Raw genomic sequence first — 6,028 nt, 5'->3', positions numbered from 1 at the left:
TCAGGTCCTCGTGTTGCCCATGGAATAGTTATAAAGACAGTTTTCCAAGTATATTAAAGAATAAATATAAAAGTAACAGATATTAAAAGAAGAAAAACCAAACACTTTAAAATGTGGACTAGACGTAGTGACGTGGTGCCACTGCATTGACGTGTGGGGGTGACAGCAGCATGAGTGGGTGCAAAGATTAATAGAGTGAGAGCAGTGCAGCTACACAGCCCCACCAGAGTTCAACAGTCCTGTAGCTTCGTGGAAGAAGCTGTTCCTCAGTCTGGTGATCCTGCTCTTAATGCTCCTCAGCCTCCTGCCTGAGTGGAGGGGAACAAAAAGTGTAATAACCCAATTGCTTTCTTGCACTAATGGTAAAACTTGATTCCTTTAAGATTTTTAGCTGTAGTTTACAGATCAGAAAGGGCCAAATGCTAAAGACACTAACAGTGAAATGTTCCACACTCAGAATTCGTTATGTCGGAAAACCTTTCACCATCTGCTATAAACATTGGATGGGTTTGAATATCGGCAACTAGAGGTCAGGTTTTCTGAAAATCATGTGAACACGAAAGAAAGATGTCACCTAGGATTTTCAAGTTGATGACAGTATGCCACCTACAGGTGCTGTCATAAAATTAGAATATCATGAAAAAGTTGATTTATTTTATTGATTCCATTCAAAAAGTGAAAATTGTATATTATATTCATTCATTACACACAGACTGCTAAATTTCAAATGTTTGTTTCTTTTAATTTTGATAATTATAACTGACAACTAATGAAAACCCCAAATTCAGTATCTCAGAAAATTAGAATATTACTTGAGACAATACAAAAAAAGATTTTTAGAAATGTTGGCCAACTGAAAAGTATGAGCATGTACAGCACTCAGTACTTGGTTGGGGCTCCTTTTGCCTGGATTACTGCAGTAATGCAGCGTGGCATGGAGGCAATCAGTCTGCTCAGGTGTTATGAGAGCCCAGGTTGCTCTGATAGTGGCCTTCAGCTCTTCTGAATTGTTGGGTCTGGAGTATCACATCTTCCTCTTCACAATAGCCCATAGATTTTCTATGGGGTTAAGGTCAGGCGAGTTTGCTGGCCAATTAAGAACAGGGATACCATGGTCCTTAAAGCAGGTACTTTGGCAGCTTTGGCACTGTGCAGGTGCCAAGTCCTGTTGGAAAATTAAATCTGCATTTCCAAAAAGTTGGTCAGTAGCAGGAAGCATGACGTGCTCTAAAACTTCCTGGTAGACAGCTGCATTGACCTTGGACCTCAGAAAACACAGTGGACCAACACCAGCTGATGACATGGCACACCAAACCATCACTGACTGTGGAAACTTTACACTGGACATATTCCTTTTTGGCCACAAATTAAAACCCAACTAGATTAAGTGGGTTCTGGTACAGCCTGTTTATTAGTCATCTTAGTTACACACACAGCATAGTCAAAAAGCAAGTCACAGACAGTAGCATAGTTAAAATTTAGATACACACACACACACACAGTGAGAAGAAGAGAAACTGTGGATTGTGCTCAGGTTCCCTGGTGCATATATTTTCTCTGGATCTCGTGCAGAGACTGAGTGAATGTCCGAATAAAATCAAACTGGTGATGAGCAAGTTCTGTTGCAAGAAGTTACTAGTACTCAAAAATATATAAACACAAAAGGAAAAGGTAAAAAGCAAGAAGCAAAAAGCCCTTCCGGGAGGTTATGCCTGGAAAAAACGGACAAAGACTACATCCTCTCCCCTCCTACTACTCCTCTTCTAAGCGTGGTATTTATACTCTTTCCCTTTCTTTGTCGAAGAATTGTGCTGAGTCTGCTCTTTGTAAGCATACATTATGGGGTTTCATTAATCTTCTCATACTATTGTATATTTTTGGCACTCTGATATTGGTACTTTACTGTCATTATTCTATATCATTTATTAGTACCTATATTAATCACACACACACTGGATTAATGGTCACATTATATATTGTTTGTCACCTATATTGACACACACAGGAACACTGCATGCTTTAGGTGAGTGGAAAGGATGAGACCTGCACTGCTCAGGGCCTCAGTTCTTTTTTCCATTAGTAAAACCACACTCATTCATATCTAGAGTCTCACTTTTGTACGCTGTATTGCCAATATGAAGGTCAAGTTGCTGGGAGCTGTGTGTCCCGAAGTGGGGGTTGAAGTCCCACCTGAGCTAATTTAATAATGTAAGGGAGTAAATTTCTATACTAAGATAAGCACACCCTAAAAGTGTTTCTAGTTATGAGAAATTATGGACAGCTGGGCAGGGGAGTGCTTCTGTGGGAGGTATTTTCACGTGGGAAAGTTGTTCATTTTGACAGCACCACAGAACTGTGTCATGGAGCCTGTGCAAAGGATCAAACCAGTATGGTTCATAGTGGATTGGAAGCACCACTCTGTGCCCACTGGCCCTGATAACTAAAGGGGAAGGTATGAGTTTGGGGGATAAAAGGCAGTGGTAAAGTTGGGAGGGAGCGCTCATTTTGCTCTTCTTCTGTCCCCTTTGCAACAGCTCTAAGGCACTCCCGGGAGGGCTATTTGCTTTCTTGTACTCTGTTTAACTCTGGACCTCTACTTCTTCTTTCACCCCATTTTACTCACTTTTTCACTCACTACTTTCTTCCACTCTTTTGTACTTAACTTCTCATTTCTTGCTTTTAAATTTCACTCACTTACGGTCCTGTCCTCTCCTTCTACTCTTTCTGTTCCTGCACCCTTCTCTGTCTGTGTGTGTGTGTGTGTGTGTGTGCGCATATAGTTGCAAACAAACAGAAGGAATAATAACTGTAAATATCAGCATTGGGGTAATAAAAATCCCGACATTTCACTTTTTGAATGGAATTACTAAAATAAATAAACTTTTTCATGATATTCCAATTTTATGACCAGCACCTGTAAGCAACAAGGGGCCAATATGAAAAGCATCCAGAACCTTTACAGAAATTGCATTATTTATAATCTGATAAAAATCTTTTTTTTTTTTTTTTTAACTTTTCTTTTAGTGTCTATATGTTTCAGTTCTGTAGATTTATACATTGTGAAGAAGAAATGTATCTGGCTATCTCCATATTGCACAATATAGTTAATCAGAATCAACTGTTCATAACATTCTAAGAGTTGGCAAGAAAACTGTCACTGTGATGTTTGTTTGAAGTTGTAAAATGCTGTCAGGGCTGAACACCTGCCTTGGATGTAAGCCAGTTTCACTGTTGTGACAGAGAAACATGACTATAGCTCTTAAACTTAAACTTCATGCTGAATATAGAGCCTTACCACCTGGCTCCCAGTGACTTTCCACCAAGGTCCCTCTGAATGTCAGATCTCCTCATCTTATGTACATGAAGAGGAAATTTAATCTGCTTGCTTGTATCCACATTTTTTTAATGATTATTATAGTAATTTAAAATGTCATAGAATATTTACAGTTCCTATAAATCAGTAGATGCCAGTATGATATGACAGTGGTAACCATCTCACCACCATGCTGAATGTATTTTTTAAATCATTACAAATCTATTGACAAACTGCACACAGAATGGCCCCGGCAAAGGTAGATTTAAACCCAGACCTTCTTGCTGCGAGGCACCACTGCTAACCACTAATATTTTTTAAATGATTATAAATTGTTTAAGCCATCTGATGTTTACCAAACATAAACATAGCTATATTACTGAAGTAGAAATTAAGGGTGCATGTTAAATTTGTGTATGGCTTCACATACTGAAACTTCAAACCTTATGAATAAGGAATGTGATCTGTTTTGCCCAAAGGCTAACTGTGTATACTGCCACGTCATGCTAACACCTGTATTTGTAGTAGAACTATGCAAATGCAGGTGTTAGCATGTTAGTAAAAACACATGGATATCAACATCAGTCCAGATGTCTGCCAATCCATGCTTCTTTGTTTTCTTTCTTGGCTCATTGTCTCTTTGATACATGATTGACAGGGACCATAAAACAGTAATTACTTTCATAGATTGCCAGTTATTTCATGAAAATACATAGCACCGCCAACCATATAAGTCAATTTTGAGATACACAGAGGTGGCAAAAATACAGACATCCATCTATTTTCTTCCACTTATCCAGGACCGGGTCTCTAAGGGAGAGGCCAGCCACCCTTCGGAGGAAGCTAGTTTCTGCCGCTTGTATCCGTGATACAAACAGTAGAAATCTGTCTGTCAATCTCCCACTCCCTTCTCCCATCCTACGTGAACAAGACCCAGAGATACGTAATCTCCTCCACCTGGAGGAGCAACTTGTCCCTGAGCCGGAGTGGGCACTTCACCCTTTTTCAGCTGATGACCATGGCTTCAGACTTAGAGGTGCTAATTCTGGACTGCTTAATCCACAAAAAGAAGAGATGAGATTCTGAGGTGGAAGCCTTCCACCACTTAGCTACGCCTAGAAATTCTGTCCACAAAACTTGTGAACAGACTGGATGGGAAAACTCCCACACACACTTGAATATCCTTGAGAGGATAAAGAGCACACCCTCTGGGGACCACTACCCCAGTCTGCCAATCCAGTGGCACTGCCCCAGATCTCCACGCAACTTTGCAGAGGCCTGTCAACCAAGACAGTCCTACAACACCCAGAGCCTTCAGGATCTTGGGGCAAATCTCATCCACTCCAGGAGCCCTGCCACCAAGGAGCTGTTTAACCATCTCAGGGACCTCACCCCCAGTGATGGATGAGTTGTCCCCCTTGTCCAAAGACTCTGCTCCACTACAGAAGGTGTGCCAGTGGTATTAAGAAGTATTCCTTCCACTGCTTGACTATAGCTTAGGGAGGGGCAGTCATCTGCTGTGACTGGTTGGGGCTGAGGGGAGAGACAGGACAAAAGGTACACTGTGGAAGAGAGCCAGAGATTAATAATAACATGAGAGAGTTATGTATAACCAGAGTAAAAAGAGGTGAATGAAAGTAAATTATTTTGTATCGGCTGAAGGCTTTTCAGGGAGCTTTCAGGACAGCCTGATAATAATGAATTACAGTAGTCCAGCCTAGAAGTAATAAATGCATGAATTAGCTTTTCAGCTTCACTCTGAGACAGGATAGTTCTAATTTTAGAAATACTGCACAAATTCAAAAAAAGCAGTCCCACATATTTGTTTGATATGTACATTGAAGGACATATCCTGGTCAAAAATGACTCTGTGAGAAAAAGATTTCTCACAGTGTTACTGGAGGCCAAGGCAATGCGATCCAGAGTAAGTATCTGGTTAGACACCATGTTTCTAAGATTTGTAGGGGGGAGCAAAAGAACTTCAGTTTTATCTGAATTTAGAAGCAGGAAATTAGAGGTCATCCAGGCCTTTATGTCTGTAAGACATTCCTGCAGTTTAACTAATTGATGTGTGTCATCTGGCTTCATGGATAGCTAAAGCTGAGTTATCATCTGCATAACAATAAAAATGTATGCAGTGTTTTCTAATAATACTGCCTAAGGGAAGCATATATAGTGTAAATAAAACTGGACCTAACACAGAACCCTGTGGAACTCCATAATTAACCTTAAACAAATTGGAGTCTATTAGATAAATATGATTCAAACCACTGCAACGTAGTACCTTTAATACCTATAGCATGCTCTAATCTCTGTAATAAAATGTCACGGTCAACAGTATCAAAAGCTGCACTGAGGTCTAACAGGACAAACACAGAGATAAGTCCACAGTCAGAGGCCATAAGAAAATCATTTGTTACCTTTACTAATGCCATTTCTGTTTGTTTGGGCTTCAGTTCCATTTTGATGCCACTCTTTATGTCTCTGTTTTGGCTCGCAGTGCCAGTGTCACCTAAATACACCAGGAAGTGTTCGCACTACAGGCTATGATAATTAAATATTCATGTTGTGATTTGTTACAGCAGTTCCACCACCTAAAATTATATGGTGGTGTTTACAGCTCTAGAGGGAAGGATCAAAACTTGCCCTGTGTAAAGCTGGATCTTCATCACTGACTAAAGAAAATAAGAACAAATAAATTTGGTAAGATCATAA

This window comes from Archocentrus centrarchus, chromosome 4, assembly GCF_007364275.1.
Source record: "Archocentrus centrarchus isolate MPI-CPG fArcCen1 chromosome 4, fArcCen1, whole genome shotgun sequence".
Lineage (NCBI taxonomy): Eukaryota > Metazoa > Chordata > Actinopteri > Cichliformes > Cichlidae > Archocentrus > Archocentrus centrarchus.
This window is presented reverse-complemented; position numbering follows the sequence as displayed.